An 18,479-nucleotide genomic window follows, 5' to 3' on the forward strand; every position below is an offset into this window, starting at 1 on the left:
ATCTCCAACACCCTGGAGAACAACGAGGAGAGTTTAGAGACTCTCCAAGATTACATCGATCAGTGCTTTCAGGATCTCGTGATGAAGAAGACCCCGTGTGCAGCTTCCCCGGCCAAAGCTGAGACGCCGTCGTCGAAAAGACAACGCCCGGCAGATTCCCCCGGCTCAACATCGCCAGCCGGCAAAGATATTGCCGACATATTGGAGTCAATCGACAAGCGATTGTCCAGTTTCGACGCAAGGCTGTCCTTGGTGGAGATTCTTCACCGAGAATTTAAATGCTTGCGAGAATCCCTGGAGTACAGCCAGCAGCAGGTGGAAACGCTTGCTGCTGAAAATGCCACGCTAAGGGAGTCGGTGAAATGTCTCACAGATAATGTTACCCAGCTCAATAGAGAAAATAAAAAAATAAAAGAAACAGTTATCGATCTACAAGCTCGTAGCATGCGTGATAATCTGGTATTTTCTGGTATTCCAGAAGCCGCTGGAGAGGACGCGGAGACCACGGTAAAAAGCTTCATCAAAACCCAACTGAAGCTGCCGGAGGACACTGTGAAGAACATCGTCTTCGATCGGGTACATCGCCTCGGCCCCATTCGGGCTACGGCCGGGAGACCACGTCCTATCGTGGCCAAATTCGGCCACTTCAAACAAAAGCAACATGTGAAAAGCCGCGGCAGGGAATTAAAAGGAACGGACTTCAGCGTGAACGACCAGTTCCCCAAAGAGATCTTGGAACGACGCAGGGTCCTCTTCCCAATCCGACGCGGCTTCATCCAGAAGGGCTCCCGCGCTGTCATCGCTGTGGACCGGCTGTACGTGGACGGACAGCTCCACCGTGACCCCAACATCACTCCGTGGCTGTATTAACCTCACACCAGATAAGAATCAGCTACACCATTTCCCTATCTACTCACACTAACTTGCATTAACATCTGTTTAACTTACCAGTATCAAATCGCATCTTAAAGTGTGATTTCATAGCAGAATTAACACCGTCACTCTCCGTCAGTGATTTAATTGGAATGTTTACGTTTTGTTTCTGTTTTTTTTTTCTTCTCGTTTTTTTTTTTTTTTTCCTCCTCTCTTTTCCCCCTCTTGGTTTTATGCTGCTCACCCCTGTCCTTGGTTTCTTTCTTTATTCCTTTCACTGCCTCGATCACCTGCTTCGACACTCATCCACAAACATCCTTTATTTCGACACATACGCACCATGCGCTCAACGGCAGCACATTTACATCAGTCAGACAGCGCACACAGTCATATAAGATACACACACACTTAAGCCAAGCCTACTCATATTAGTAACTATGCATACACAAAGTCAGACTCAGGGAGCATCTCGCCACACATTTTTTCTCTCTCTCCTTCTCTTTATTTATGAACAAGTGACGTATTCTCTCCACCTGTCTAAGCAACGCACACAGCATACATCCCTAGTTATACAGAAACATCTATGGGTACACTGAGGTTCATTACATGGAATATAAATGGAGCTGGCTCCAGAGAAAAGAGGCTAAAAATATTTAACCAACTCAAAAAACTACAGGCAGATGTTGTCCTATTACAAGAGACCCACAGACCTCTTAGAGGTTCGAATGAACTTAAAACACCTGAGTTTCCTAATGTGTTCTCAGCTTGTTATAATTCTAGACAAAGGGGAGCAGCAATTTTAATACATAAAAATATTAATTTCACAGTACTCGATACAGTTATAGATCCAGAGGGCAGATTCTTAATCATTAAACTATCTATACGTGATAAAAAGCTATGTATTGCAAGTGTATATGGTCCAAATGTTGATGATCCCTCATTCTTTCACGGTTTTTTCAGTGCACTCTCTGAACACTTAGATGGCACACTTGTTCTTGGAGGTGACCTCAACCTTGGACTAAATGAAGACATGGATAGGCTCAATACAGCGGGAACTCAGCGTAATTGGCAGTCCACAAATATAATCAAACAGTATATGAGCGACTTTGGTCTTTGCGATGCATGGCGCTCCCTTCACCCCACCAGTAAGGAATATACTTTTTTCTCACATGTCCATCACTCCTACTCTCGTCTGGATTATTTTTTGGTCAGCAGCTCACTGCTGAACGACATTTCAGACACTGAGATTCACCCTATAGCTGTCAGCGATCATGGTCCTGTATCTTTAACACTAATGCACAAGAATAATACTACGCCAAGAAAAAACTGGAGATTTAATATATCACTACTTAAAGATGAAGACTTTATTAAATATTTTAAAAAAGAGTGGACTTCATATTTGAACTATAATGACACTCCCGAAACATCAGCTTCTGTTCTATGGGAAGCAGGGAAAGCTGTGATGAGAGGTAAAATAATTTCTTTCTCATCACATAAAAAGAAAAAAGAAAACAAAAATATTCAGGAATTAGAAAAAAACATCAAATCACTAGAAGAAGCCTACGCGTCCCACCAAGATCAGGAAACATTGAACAAAATACGCAAAACAAAACTAGAATTAAATGAGATAATTGATAAAAAAAAAAAAATTCTTAGTACAAAGACTACGCCTACAAAATTATGAACATGGTAATAAATCCGGTCAATTTCTAGCAAACCAGCTAAAAATAAATAAAGAAAAAACAACTATATGTGCTGTTCAAGATTCATCTGGGAACACAATATATGATCCGATACAAATAAACAACATTTTCAGGGATTTCTATAAAACGTTGTATTCACCACAAATAAACCCATCTAAAAAAGAAATTGATCAGTTTTTGGACAACATAACTCTTCCAAAATTATTGGACACTCAAGCAATGGCACTGGATTCACCACTGACACCAGGTGAACTCCAGGAAGCCCTGATAAGTATGCACAATAATAAGGCTCCAGGTCCAGATGGCTTTCCTGCAGAATTCTACAAAGAATTCTGGTCGATTCTAGCACCAGTTTTCTACAGAACGTTGTTGGAAATTAAAGAAAAGGGCAGACTTCCATCAAATATGAATTCTGCAAACATTAATCTCCTGCTAAAACCAGGCAAAGACCCTGTATATCCCTCAAGCTATCGTCCAATATCCCTTATAAATGTAGACCTTAAAATAATCTGCAAAGCTCTCTCAAAGAGACTGGAGAAAATAACCCCCCTCTTAATTCATCCTGACCAAACTGGTTTCATAAAAGGTAGGCACTCATCAACAAATACACGTAGATTACTTAATTTGATAGACTACTCATACAGTAAAAACCTAGAAACTACAATATTCTCTTTAGACGCAGAAAAAGCATTTGACAGAGTTAACTGGAAATTTCTATTTGCAACTTTACACAAATTTGGTTTTGGATCCTCTTTCATAAACTGGTTAAAAATATTATATAATTCCCCAACAGCTTGTGTTAGAACAAATGACCAGACATCCTCCAGCTTCTGTCTCTTGAGGGGCACCAGGCAGGGATGCCCACTCTCCCCTTCACTATTTGCAATTTTTATTGAACCACTAGCAGCAGCAATTAGACAGAATTCAGTAATTAAGGGCATAAAATGCAAGAACGTGGAACATAAAATCAGCCTTTATGCGGATGATGTGTTACTCTTTCTCCAAAATTCACAAACCAATATCTCTGGGGTGATTGAATTGATAAACTCTTTTGCAAGAATATCAGATTACTCAATTAACTGGTCAAAATCTACAGTCCTACCGATTAATTGCTCCTTCCATAATTCCTCTTCTACACCACTGCAATCGGGAAATATAAAATATTTAGGTATTAATGTTTCTCCCAAGCTTGCAGATCTAACTAAATTAAACCATATCCCACTTTTAAAGAAGGTAGAAGATGATCTGGCTAGATGGAAATGTCTACCCATATCACTCATGGGAAGGGTTGCCGCTATAAAAATGATGGTCTTACCAAAAATAAATTATTTATTCTCAATGATCCCAACTAAACCGCCACAAGATTGGTTCAGATCTCTAGATTCATGTATGTCCAAATTCCTTTGGAAAAATAAACCCCCACGTATAAGCTTAAAAACACTACAAAAGACCAAGGATAAAGGAGGACTAGAACTGCCTAACTTTCAGCACTACTTCTTAGCCAACAGGCTTCAGTTTATCTCAGGATGGCTAAAACACACCCTCTTAGATGAACCTTGGCTAGATGTAGAACAAGCACTCTGCAATAATCTAGAGATCTCAGACCTACCATTTATCAGCTCAAACATCCAACGACATGAATGCTTTAAAAGCATCAACATCAGCTCTTCTCTGACAGCATGGTGGGAGTTTCTAAAATTGACGGCGTCTTCATTAATCCCATGCAAACGTACACCTATCTGGAACAACCCTGACATATTACAAAACAATAATATGATAAACTTTTCAGATTGGAGTGATAAAGGAATCAAATATTTAGAACATATACTAGAAGGAACAGAATTTATTTCATTTGACAGACTAGTTACACAATATGGGATCAACAAGAAAAGATTTTTAGAATATCAACAAATTAAATCCATAGTAAAAAAGAAATTTAAACCGGGTCAAGTTGAACTACAAACACCACCAAGTGTGGTTCAATTTCTTACTCTTAAACCCCCCAAATTACTATCCAAAATATACAGAATGCTTTCTAAAACAGATGAATCAATATCACTTCCTATTGCAAAATGGGAAGCGGATTTATCAGTTAACTTAGACCTAAACTTCTGGTCTCAGATTTGCTTAAAAACCTTTCATCTAATTAGAAATCCCAGTCTTCAATTAATTCAATACAAAATATTACATAGAGTGCACTATACAGGTCATCGGATGTTCAAGATGGGCTTTACGTCTACCAACAACTGCTCACACTGCCAAACCAATTCACCGGACAATTATATCCACGCTCTTTGGTTCTGTCCACCAGTTCAGAAGTTTTGGCGCGAGATATGTGAAGACTTATCGAAGTGTCTGAAATGTAACATTCCAACTTCCCCCTCAGTGTGTTTGTTGGGCAGCTTAGATAATGTCACTTCAGAAAAGAATATAGCCCATATGGTTTTCACTGCCCTATGCATAGCCAAGAAAACAGTCCTCATGAACTGGAAAAATAAAAATAATCTTAATTCTAACCAATATAGAAATTATCTATTAGATTACATTAGCCTTGATACAGCCTCTGCCACCACATCAGATCAATTGCTCTGGGCTCCTTTGATCAGCTCCATCACCTAGTGGGGGTGGGGGGTCATAGTTTGGTCCCGCCTTCACTGTTGTGATTGGTGTGGGGGTAGGGACAGGCTTAGGGCGTCGGGGGGTTCCCCGGAGGCATCTTCCTTGGGGGGCTCAACCCGGGGTAGCGGTCATGTCCGTTTAGGGGCTCTGTTGGCTCTCCGGTGACTGTTTCCTCGCGGCTGCGTGCAGCGGGGCTAGGGGAGGGTCTGTGCTGACGGACGTGGGTTACTGACCTGGTAGCCTGGCTGCCCCTGGGTGGGTCCGGGATGGGCGTGAGGTTCTGGGGGCGCTCCGTCTCTGGGCTGGGACCCGGACCGGGCCTCGGGGGCTTGGGTCCTGGTTGGTGTGTTGCCGGGGTTGTGGGCGGGTGGGTGCATGGGGGCCCAGCCCTGGAGCAGGGTGCCGCCGGTGCGTCGAGCCACCTGGGGGGCTCTTCAACTGGTGGGGGAGATTGTCACATCTTGCAGGAGCTTTCCTCTCCTCAGGAGCTGCCTCTGCAGGAGGGGGAGATACAGGAGAGGTGGAGGAAGATCTCAGCCTGGGTGTTTATTGTCTTATGTAGTCTGGAAGATGAGTGGATGGTGGTGGGTGCAGTTTTCTCTGTGGTGGGGTTGGATGGACTGTCCCGGGCTCTGTGGGGCCGGGCGGCGCTGCTGCACTGGGCCCGGTCTGGATGGGCCTGGGCCCCCTTTCCCTGGCGGGTCGCGGAGCATGGGGGTGCCTACTGGGGTCAGCGGGGGAGCTGGCCCCAGGGAGGGGTCACTTGCCCCTCCCTTCCTTCCCTCCCCATCTCCAGCTGCCTCCCTCTTCCCGCTCCACCACAACCACCCACACATGCAGGGCCTTGGAGTAGGGGTATGTCACCAGGGTGCAGAGGAGGCTACCCCCCCCTCTGTCCCCTTCTGGCTGCCTCTGCCTCAATTTTATCCCACAACTTAGACATTCACATTACTCACACTCTCATTACACATACATATAGGATCTTGGGGGTGGGCACGATACACGGAGTCCAAAGTACCATCAGGGTGTACACCCCACCCCTGGCATCGTTGCCCACCTCTCAATTTTAAATACACGTAGACATTGAGGGCTAGCAGGAGGGACCATGCGCTTACCTGCTGCTCTCTGGCAGGTAGCTCCAAGCCCTCCTGGGTTTTAAATGCACCTTAGAACACACATGCATCAACATTACAATGAGCGGGTGGAGGGAGGTTCGGAGTCTTCTCTCACCCCCGTTCTCTGCGACCTGCTGGAGCAGGGGGGCTAGGACTAGGAGGAGGAGTTGGCCGTCCGACTGCGGTCTGGAGTGTGGAGCCTTCCTGCTGCTGCGGAGTCGGGGCGGTCTGCCTCCCCCCACCGCAGGGAAAAGGGAAACACCACCTGGGTCTGGGTGCAGTTCCCCCCTCCAGGGGCGGGGGCACCTAGACCCGGTTTGTAGAGTACGCTTGGGGAGTGTGATCGTGTGTACAACGTCTCTTTATGTCTGTCTCCACGTTGGTTGAGTGTGGAGTAAGTGCATATGAGAGCATGAGGGTGGGAATGGATGTTTGTATCTGTGTGTGCCTGTATGTCTGTGTCTATATGTCAGGTTGGGTGTCAGGCGCCACCTCTCTGGGGACATCTCAGGCCCTCCAAGGTTTGGAGGCCTATCTCCCCCTACCACCACTTCCCCTGCCAGTGGCGGACTCCCTCAGACATCGGTGCGTTGGTGGTTCTTTGTGTCCGGGGATGGGCGTCCAGGTACACACCGGCTCACTCCTTGGCGGCCGCTTATCGGGGCCTGGAGCCTGGGGCTCGCTCGGGCCACTTCGGAGGTGGGGTGCCCCCGGCCTCTCGGCCTGGGGCTCGGTCACTCAGGCGCAGCTGGCTGCCGGCGGAGCTCACGGGCGCGTCACTGCAACTCCCCCTGGCTTCTGCTCCGCGGCTGCTGAGTGAGCCCTCATCTGGGACTCTCCTCAGCTCTTTCCGGGACAGTGGCGCAGCTGCCCCTCTGTTGGTCTTCCTTGGTCTCTTGTGTTCTGGGGGCCTCTGGATGTCTGGAGTTTTGATCTCCTCCACACCTGCTTCACGCCCTGGAGGACGGGGCTGTGGCCCCCCCACACCCTCTAGCAGATTATTACATGAAGGAACCTTTTAAAAAAAAAAAAACAAGCGCGTCCATGCTCACAGGTGTACACACGGGTGATCACACCCACAAACTACACCCTTTTTGGCTCCTACCTCAAAGCACACTGTGTTCTGTTGATCTTATGTGCTGCACAATAATGTTTAACATTTAGTATTTACTGTCATATTCCCATATATCATTGTGGTGTTGTTTATTCTATTACTCTTGTTCTCTTCTGCTTGCTTTCTTTTTTCTTTCTCAGCAGGTGATCCAGGTGATTGATATATGCATTTTTTTTCTCTGCCCGTTCTGTTGGTTTTTGTCTTTTGCCCTTCTCCCCCGTCCCTCTTCTCAGCTGTTTCTCTTTCCCTCTTTCTTTCTCCCCTTCTTTCCCCCAGTCAAGTCTGTCCCGTATTCAGTAAGTGAAAATAAAATAAACAATAAAAGGTGAATCAAATGGACCATTACGGCAAGGCTGGGATGGTCAGTTTGGTAAAGGAAATCCGATGGGCATCTTTCCAGGCCTTTAGACAATAATTCTGATGGCAAAAGAACCAAACCAAAGAAAAAAAAAAAAAAGAAGCATGTCACAAGCATGTGGGAGCCACACAAACTAGATGCTAGTTGCTGCTATAACATTTTATCAAATCTGACTCACCACAAAAGTTTCCACTTTGATTGATGGAGGGCTGGATACAAAGACATCCCTTCACCCCTAACACTTTACACTGGCAATATTAGTATAGTTTTCAGCAAGGATTTTTTTTTCCATTGAGATATGATGTGTTTTTAAAGAGTTCCTCTAATTGTTTTGAGCAGTGTATATTTATCTGGCTGACTAACAAGTGCTAGTTTTGGCACTGCTTGAAGACAACTATTTTGGGAATGGCACTCAAGGAACACCTGTGAACAGGAGGCATGTGTCAGATCGCATAAATCAGGGCACCTGTAACACAGGTAGCTGACCCAGCAATTTCAACTTTGTTCCAAGGGTCAGTGCCAGGTACCTAAGGAAAATATTTTTTCCACCTCACCAAGATGGCCAGATTAAACTCCCACCTTGGATTTACTCTGAAACAAGTGCAATCTTCTGTTTTTGGTTACTTATAGAACCTAGTTGCATATGTTTGAAAAACAATCTGCAGGGTGCTCCTTCTTCTGTTTCATGTCCATCCGAAAGCTGAGAAGCCATTTCCTGTCAAAAATGAGAGCAGCTCTCTGTCAGCTGGTGTAAATGTGAAATAACGACTAGTTCACACCCTCTCTGCTCCCTCTCTTTATCACCTTCCTTCCTCCCTTACTTCATTTCACATGGTGGGACTATGAGAGCGTACAACCTGTTGTCAAATTACCAGGATTGAGCAACCTTTCCTGACCTCGCCTTAGCCTTTTCATTTCCTGTCCTACTCTCTCTAAACATTTTTTTCTTACTTCTTCTTTTTCTCTGCTGCACTTTGCTCTCTAATTTGTCTTCTCCATAATACACACGAAATCACACATAACACACAACAAAGAATAAATGAAACACAAACGTTTGGATTGATTAAAATGTGTAACCAATGGCTCATGGTTTTAAATCCGCTTCCATAAAATGACATCCCATACATCATTTTCTGCAAACAGCTGAATCACTATGATACTAAACCAAATCACTTTGTTTTGGTAGGTTAGATGTAAGTTAGAAAACTTGTTGTGAATCAAAAGAGTAGAGTCTTTTTTGGGGGGGGGTTGCTTTAGATTCAACGTTTCTTGAATCTTTCGGTTTAACCTTCCTCAAAAGCTAATCAAAGCTGACTCTTGAGGAAACAACCCGAGTGAATTACAGCTTAAAGTCTTCAGTTCAGTCACATCTTAATTTGTTTCATTTCATATTTACTGTGGTAGTGTACAGAAAGAAGGTTAAAGTTACAAAAATTGTCATTGTCCAAACTCAGCTTCAGATACCAGATACCAGCCCTGGCATGTTGTTAAGCAAGTGATATGTGAAAGATTTCTCTTCTGGACAGAAATCTTGGATGTCATTCCTGGGATCTGTTAAAGCCACAAGCCCAGTATAGAGGCCACTGGCCTGAGTGCTCCAATTACCACAGAGATTATGTTGCTGTAACCCTCCACATCTCCCTGAGCTCCTTGGTATTTCTCAGCCTTCTCATGTTCCGTCTTCCTGATGTTGCTATTATGTCCGCTTGGTTTTCCATCTCCAGTTTGTCTGTCTGTATCTGAAAGTCCCATAAGATCTTAGCTCGGTCATTCTTAACAACTCTGGGGAGTGTATCCCATACTCGGCACAGATGTTCCTGTATACCATGTCAAACACTTGGTAATAGCATTCCATGTATACCCTGCCTGCTAGCATTTTACACCCTGCTATTACATGATGAATTTTCTCAGTGACATGTTTTGCATTTCCTGCACCTAGAAAAGAAAAGAGAGGGGCTGAGCTGTCAACTGATCACCACCTGGTGGCGAGTTGGATCAGGTGGCGGGGGAGGACGCTGGACAGACCTGGTGCACCTAAATGCGTAGTGAGGGTGTGCTGGGAACATCTAGCAGAGGCCCCAGTCCGCGAGATCTTCAACGCACACCTCCGGCAGAGCTTCAACAGCATTCCGAGGGAGACTGGGGACATTGAGTCCGAATGGACCATGTTCAGCGTCTCCATTGCCGAAGCTGCTGCATTGAGCTGCGGCCGCAAGGTGGTTGGTGCCTGTCGTGGTGGTAATCCCCGAACCAAATGGTGGACACCAGAGGTGAAGGGAGCCACCAGGCTGAAGAAGGAGTCCTATCGGGCTTGGTTAGCCTGTGGGACTCCGGAGGCAGCCGACAGGTATCAACAGGCCAAGCGGAATGCGGCTCGGGCAGTGGTTGAAGCAAAAACTCGGGTGTGGGAGGAGTTCGGAGAGGCCATGGAAAAAGACTTTCGGACTGCCTCGAAGAGATTCTGGCAAACCGTCAGGCGTCTCAGGAGGGGAAAGCGGTGCTCTACCTGCACTGTGTATAGTGCTGGCGGAGCGCTGCTGACGTCGACTGAGAAAATTGTCAGGCGGTGGAAGGAATACTTCGAGGACCTCCTTAATCCCACTGACACGTCTTCCAAGGAGGAAGCAGAGTCTGGGGATGAGGGAAATGACCCACCAATTTCCAGGGGCAAGGTCACTGAGGCAGTTAAACAACTCCTTGGTGGCAGAGCCCCTGGTGTTGATGAGGTCCGCCCCGAGTTCCTGAAGGCTCTGGACGTTGTAGGGCTGTCCTGGTTGACATGCCTCTGCAATGTTGCGTGGAGATCAGGGGCAGTACCTGTGGACTGGCAGACGGGGGTGGTGGTCCCCATCTTTAAGAAGGGGGACCGGAGGGTGTGTTCCAACTACAGGGGGATCACACTCCTCAGCCTCCCTGGGAAAGTCTATGCCAGGGTGCTGGAAAGGAGAGTTCGTCCGCTAGTAGAACCTCGGATACAGGAGGAACAATGCGGTTTTCGTCCTGGTCGTGGAACACTGGACCAGCTCTTTATCCTCTCCAGGATACTTGAGGGTGCATGGGAGTTTGCCCAACCAGTGTACATGTGTTTTGTGGACTTGCAGAAGGCATTCGACCGTGTCCCTTGGGGTGTCCTGTGGGAGGTGTTGCGGGAGTATGGGGTGTCTGGCCCATTGCTACGGGCCATTTGATCCCTATACAACCGTTGCAAGAGCTTGGTTCGCATTGCCGGCAATAAGTCGGACTCATTACCGGTGGGTGATGGGCTCCGCCAGGGCTGCCCTTTGTCTCCGGTTCTGTTCATAATTTTTATGGACAGGAATTCGAGGCGCAGCCAAGTGGCGGAGGGCTTTCGCTTTGGTGGCCTCAGAATCTCATCTCTGATTTTTGCGGATGATGTGGTTCTGTTGGCTTCATCGGGTGAGGGCCTCCAGCTCGCCCTGGAACGGTTCGCAGCTGAGTGTGAAGCAGCGAGAATGAGGATCAGCACCTCCAAATCTGAGGCCATGGTTCTCAGCCGGAAAAGGGTGGCGTGCCCACTCCGGGTCGGGGATGAGTTCCTGCCCCAAGTGGAGGAGTTCAAGTATCTCGGGGTCTTGTTCGCGAGTGATGGGAGAAGGGAGCCGGAGATCGACAGATGGATTGGGGCTGCAGCTGCAGTAATGCAGACGCTGCACCGGTCCGTCGTGGTGAAGAGGGAGCTGAGTGTAAAAGCGAAGCTCTCAATTTACCGGTCGATCTACGTCCCTACCCTCACCTATGGCCACGAGCTGTGGGTAGTGACCGAAAGAACGAGATCGCGGATACAAGCGGCAGAAATGAGCTTCCTCCGAAGGGTGGCTGGCCTCTCCCTTAGAGATAGGGTGAGAAGTTCGGCCATCCGGGAGGGGCTCAGAGTAGAGCAGCTGCTGCTCCACATCGAAAGGAGCCAGCTGAGGTGGTTTGGGCATCTGACAAGGATGCCCCCTGGGCGCCTCCTGGGTGAGGTGTTCCAGGCATGTCCCACCGGGAGGAGGCCCCGGGGCAGACCCAGGACACGCTGGAGAGATTATATCTCTCGGCTGGCCTGGGAACGCCTTGGTATTCCCCCGGATAAGCTGGAGGAGGTGGCTGGGGAGAGGGAGGTCTGGGCCTCTTTGCTTAGGCTGCTGCCCCCGCGACCCGGCCTCGGATAAAGCGGATGAAGATGGATGGATGGATGGATGGATGGATGGATGCACCTAGAATCTTCCCAACCTCTACAAATCTCGTGCTCTATCTGCCAGTAGTCCAGTGCAGGTGTCTGTCCTTCCATTATGGTTCCTCTCTCCGTGCTCCTCTTCTTTCTCGTGTTCTGACACTCTCTAGGTCTAAGTCGTCTTCCTTCCAATTAGCGTACAGTCTCAGGGTGCTGGATTTGGGGTGAAATCCTCAACACATGGTAAAGAGCTTCCTTGTCTTGATGCCACTGGCTTCTTTTCATCCTTTAGGGATCTTGTTATCTCAGCAGGGTATCTGACAACCAGCGGGAAAAGAAGGGAAGTGTCGATTGCCCAGATCTTGTTCTTACCAGCTGACTCCTTGGGACTTGCCTGACCCTCTGCAGGTATTTGGTGGTTGCAGCTTTTCTAGGAGCCTTCTCATGTTTCTCATTTGCCTGTGGGATTGTGGAATGTTTTGTTCACTTCCAGCATATAGCCTGATGTGATCCCTGTAGTGGAAATGGCTGATGATTCTGTGGTTGATATCCGTAGCCAGTGAGGTGGTTCAGGCCTTTGCAGAACAGCAATGGGGAAAGAGCATCTCCTTGGAAAATCCTGAATTCAGTGGCAACTGGTACTATTAGCTTGTAGTTGTCCTCTAGTGTTGTTCGCCACACCCTAGTTTAATTCCTGATGAAGGCTTTCAGGGTACTGTTGACCTTGTTCAGTTCTAGGAATCCTAGGATCTATGTGTGAAGCACTAAGTTGTAGTCTTTCTTATAGTCAATTCAATGGGGGAAAGGTGTGGTCAATCTGATCTAGAGTGACTGCTCTGTCTACCAGTAGCTGATATTTTTTCTCCTCTGGTCTTTCTGCCAATTCCTTTCTTGGCCCTGTTCATGTATTGGGCCATGTGGTTGTTCATCTTAGCTGCTATAATGCTTGACAGATGCTTCCAGGTGGTGTTGAGGCAGGTTTTTGACCAGTAATTGGATGGGATTGGTCCCTTCTGGGGATGCTTGGGGATCAAGACTGTCCGGCCTTTGGCTGGCCATTCAAGGCCTGTCTTATCCATTAGCAACTGCTGCATCCTAGATGCATGAAGGAGCATTTCCGCAGGTCTTTCCTCCCTGCACCTGTCAGACTGTACAATCAGAACTGCTCCCAACAAACAGATGTTTACATCTGCGCTGTAACTGCAATAATTTAATCAACCGATTCACACTACAACCTGATTTGCCTTTTATCTGTAGTTAATTTTATTTCATTTAATAACTGTACAGTACTCTGTTCATAGTAACCATTGTCCTTAATGTAAATATGTAAGAAAAATTGTATATGTTTCTGTTTTGTGTCCTGTGTACTGTTTGTTTTATATGTGTCTTTTTGGCTGCTGTCACAACCAAATTTCCCCTTGTGGGACAATTAAAGGATTATTCTATCTATCTATTCTATTTGTGCTGCCAGGACCTGGTGCTGTCCAACTTTTCATGGTAGAGACAACTTTTAAATCCTACCTTTTATTTTACTCTGAACAAAATAATCTTCTTGTTTTTTTCATAATGCTTTGTTTTTTCAAACAAGCATTGCACGCCCCATAGTAAAAAATGGTGCCATTTAAAAATGACAGGCCCAGTTTGCAAGCTGACTAGTGGTACAGCAGGGACTGTACCTCTTCACCCATTCTATTTGCCATTTTAATAGATCACTTCACCTTTTGTAGAGAGCAATTTCCTCTAAAGGGGTGTAAAATGGTAACTGCTCTGCAGCTACTATTGACATGAGCAGTGTGACTTTGGCTTGTATTAAAGTAGTGCAGTTCAGTCATGTTCAGTTATGCAGCAATTTTTGTGTTGTAACATAGTAGCTTTGATTTGGGACCTCAGAATTCTTCCAGTAAGGAAAACTAGAACTAGAAAGAGTACCAGTAAGACCAGTATAGTGGTGATTAGCTATTTGAAGAGCATTTGAGAACAACAACGACAACAACAAACGTTATTTATATAGCACATTTAAAAACCAGTGCTGTACCAAAGTACTTACTCAAAGAGTAAGGTAAAGTAACAGGGAGGATGAAGGCTATGGCAAAGTCCCAGCATGGTAGCATGTTAAAAACATAGAGGCAAAAGAAATGCATATAAAAGCATAAAAGAACAATATATATAAAGGATAAAACAGTCAAAAATTATAAAACTGTTTACAAGAATAGACCGATGATAGAAATAAGCATTGAACTAACTAACAAACAATCATTAACTGGTAGAAAAGGTGAGGCTAAATAGGTGGGTTTTTAACCGCGATTTGAAGGATTGAATAGAATCAGATTCACGGATAGCGATGGTGAGGTTATTCCATAGATCAGGTGTAGCCAAGGCAAACGCTCGGTCACCTCTAGTCCTCAGCCGGGATCTCGGCTGTACCAAAAGTGACTGGGAAGATGATCTTTGTGCTCTAGTAGGAGTGTATAATGTAAGCAGCTCAATGAGGTAGCTTGGCGCTATATTGTTAGTCATTTGGAAGGTGAGCAGCAGGATTTTGAATTGAATGCGAAACTTAACGGGAAGCCAATGCAGGTCAGGAAGGACAGGGGTGATAGAGACACGCCGCCCACTATCAGTAAGGAGACGAGCAGCCGCATTCTGAACAATTTGCAATCTATGGAGAAGAGTAGAGTGTAGCAGAAGTGGATATCTGCCCCATATCTCTTAATAGAATACTGGGTTGTTTTTAGCTGTATTAAGCTTCACATAGTAGGTGGACAGCATAGAAAGTTTTATAAAGGTCAGTATTGTAATGAAATCACCAATACAGACTAAACTCTGCTTCTGAAACACTACTGCTGTGGCTTAAAGCCACGCAAAGAACAAAACAAAACTGCATTACAGATGCCATAGAAGGACACAAACCTGGTTTATTCCCAGGGTTAGTTTTCTCATTACTAGTGGTACAGCAGGGACTGTACCTCTTCACCCATTCTATTTGCCATTTTAATAGATCACTTCACCTTTTGTAGAGAGCAATTTCCTCTAAAGGGGTGTAAAATGGTAACTGCTCTGCAGCTACTATTGACATGAGCAGTGTGACTTTGGCTTGTATTAAAGTAGTGCAGTTCAGTCATGTTCAGTTATGCAGCAATTTTTGTGTTGTAACATAGTAGCTTTGATTTGGGACCTCAGAATTCTTCCAGTAAGGAAAACTAGAACTAGAAAGAGTACCAGTAAGACCAATAATACAGAACTGTATGAGCATCAGTGGCAAATATACTTATACTGTTTATTTAATCTATTTAGTCTGACAAATAATTATTTTTAGTTAGTTAAAAAGAACCTTCATTTTAATATATTCATCCTATGAATTTGTGGAATAATTCTTTAAGCTATATCTGCACACATGTCATACACTGGGAAAAATGTCAGCCAACAGCATGACTGAATCTGTGAGTTTACTCTAAATTACATTTACTACTGACCCCCAGCAGAAACAAACAAACAAACAAACAAACAAACAAACAAACAAACAAACAAACAAACAAACAAACAAACAAACAAACAAACAAACAAACAAACAAACAAACAAACAAACAAACAAACAAACAAACAAACAAACAAAACAAGACAACAGCAAAAGAAACACATGTTACGTGCCAAGAGATGTGGCTTTGCTTTTGTGTTCTTTTATCTTTCAGGTGTCAAGCCTCCATCTATTGGCCAGTTCAAAGTTGATTGGCATGTGTCTATTGGCTGGTCTAGGCAGAGTGGGCCAATCACTCTCCAGGGATCACTACAAATGAGCAGCTCCCTGGCCAGCTGGTGGCTGCCAGCTTCATTTATGGCAGAAATGATACCTAGCATATGCTTGGGTTGGCAACAAAAATAGTTGTTGGTTTTAAAAAACTTTTTTATTGAATAGTATTTGCTATTTGTCTTACAGTTATCTTCAATAACCAATAATTTTAAACCCCTCCATCAGGTGCTGTGCAGACTGTACAGATTCCTTCCACTGCTGTTAGAGGTAATGAAACACCCCTCAAGACCCTCACACTAGGATGCTGAAGCTACATCCGCACATAACCAAGCAAGTGTGAGGGCTAGAGGAGCAACACATAGCCAACAGACTCCCAACTCCAGGTTAACGCACATGCACACACACATGCATAAGAAAAATGTTCTAATATCTGGAGCCATATGTTCTCACAAATTATGTCCTCAAAGTTCTGTGCAAGGACAAGGTTTACCAGTTGTTGTGGTTTGTGCTTTTTTTAAAGCTGTTAAAATAAACAAGAAAAGTTATAATGAAATATTGAGAGTGTAAGAAAAAAAGTTTAGTTTTGTCCTTTTCTAAGTGTAAATTGTGAAATTTCTTGGCTGTGAGGGGAGGAAGGGGATAGAAAGAAACTGGGAATATTCCTCTTTACCGCATTTGGAAAATATTTGATGTACTAAGAGGCCAGTGGTTGTCTTCCTTAATTGTATTTGATCAAATAGCTAAAATTAGTCTGCACAAATAGTCCGCCACTGCAACAGAGTATGGAAATCTGGGGCACTGCCTCTTTATTGGCAGACTGGTGTGGCACTTCCCATGTTTAAGAAGAGGGACTAGATGAGAGTGCTCCAACTATAGGTGGATTACACTCCCAGGCCTCCCAGAGAAGGTGCTGGAAAGGACAGTTTGGTTATGGGGTGTCTGGCCCACTGTTACAAGCCCTTCAGTCCTTGTAGAACCATTAAAACCAGAGCTGGGTAGTGACACTTGTCACCCATTCTGATATATCAATGGACTCACTAGATTCACTAGACGCAAACCTCAATTCTCAAACCCTTCCTTGGGATGCCAAGGAAGTTCGCAGTGAGACAGTTTTATGCATTATGTTTTATTTAATATAATGTCCTGTAATATAATAACATGTGTCACTGGTTTTCTTTAATATACAGTACAGTTAACTTCTTTGGACTTTGTAGGATTTGTTTGCTTCAATGTAGTGTATATTGTTGAAGGATGAAAAAATCTATCGTTTCATATACTTCGTAGGGACATTTTGAAAAACCTAACATACGTTTTTCAAAAACCACCAGCATTAAAGGAGAACAACTAATTACTGTGTCAAAACCATAGACACACATATATACAACTCCTGGAGTACAACAGCTATAGCAATATACAACAGCTGGAAACTTCAGTGAAATAAACTACATATTGTTGAAAGGACAGTCTTTGCACCATCATATAACCACACACACACACACACGTTAGCAGTAGGATATCACTTCATACACCACTGGATGCTTGGTTGGGAAGATTTCACACATTGTTCACGTACACACACACCCATACATACATACTTCCCACGTTCTGTACCTGCACCAATTCACAGTTCTCACAGCAGTTGGCCACTTTACTCTCAGTTCCCCTGCCCTCATTTGTTCTTTGTGATTGCACTTTCACTCTGTCCATCTGTCTGTCACGCTCCCCCCCCCCCCCCCCCCCCTCTCTCTGTCACACACACACACACTTTCACAGAGGGCTTTGATTTATAAATGGATTTCCAAGATAAATAATGTACATTTGGATTCCATATGGTGCTGAATAAAACTCACTGCAGTCCATTTACTGATGCATTGCATAAATGGGAAAATCCCTGCTGAATCACACACTGGAAATAAACACAAATTGCATCAAAAATATGAAAAGTCTTCCAAAAAGTACAGAATTATTTGAAGGTGTATTTTTACTTATTAATTTAACAATAAATTACAAAAAAGCCTGAACTACAATTAATTTCTTGTTTGGGCCAGTTATGAATAATATATTTGGTACATTTGTATTATGTAAGGACTTGCATGTGTCACACTGGCACCACGTATGACTGTATAATGTCTAAATTTAACTTGGCCAAGTTAATGAATCAACTCTCTAAGAACAATTTTTTTGTTGGTGCTTGCCAGAATCATCACTATAAATATTTTGTGCAAGTTTGTCATCATTGCTGATTCCCGGCCTTTTTGTGTACTTTGCCAGGTTCTGTTTGTTGTAATGTTGGGCTTGTTAACTGTCTTCCAGATGGCAGAGAAATAAGTTTAGTTTAGATCATACTCAACAGGAAGCCAATCTTCAGTGACAGCTCTGCTTTTGTTTGGCAGGCTAATGGTCTGAGACACTGCACAATTGACAGCAGGGACGGCATTTAAGAACAGGCCCTGTTCATAAAAACAATTTGAGGTCTTGCATATATATATGTATAGTTGTTTTCTAGCATACCGATTAAGAGTATCTCTATAAATATACCTTGTGTAATCAGAAAGTTTTTTTCCCCTTTTATTCTTATGCTTACTCTGTGTCCCTCTTCCCTGTTATTTTGCTTGCTGCTCAGTCACATCACTCTCTATCTTTTCTGCCTTCCACCTGAAGGCAATTGTTGAGCAGGACTCAACTTCAGAGAGAAATAGGTGAAAACGTACTCAACATTTTCCAACATTTACTCTCGTTTCAAGCCTTATTTTCCTACATCTGTCTTTATTCCAC

This window comes from Astatotilapia calliptera, chromosome 2 (genome assembly GCF_964374335.1).
Source record: "Astatotilapia calliptera chromosome 2, fAstCal68.1, whole genome shotgun sequence".
In the NCBI taxonomy this organism is placed as follows: domain Eukaryota; kingdom Metazoa; phylum Chordata; class Actinopteri; order Cichliformes; family Cichlidae; genus Astatotilapia; species Astatotilapia calliptera.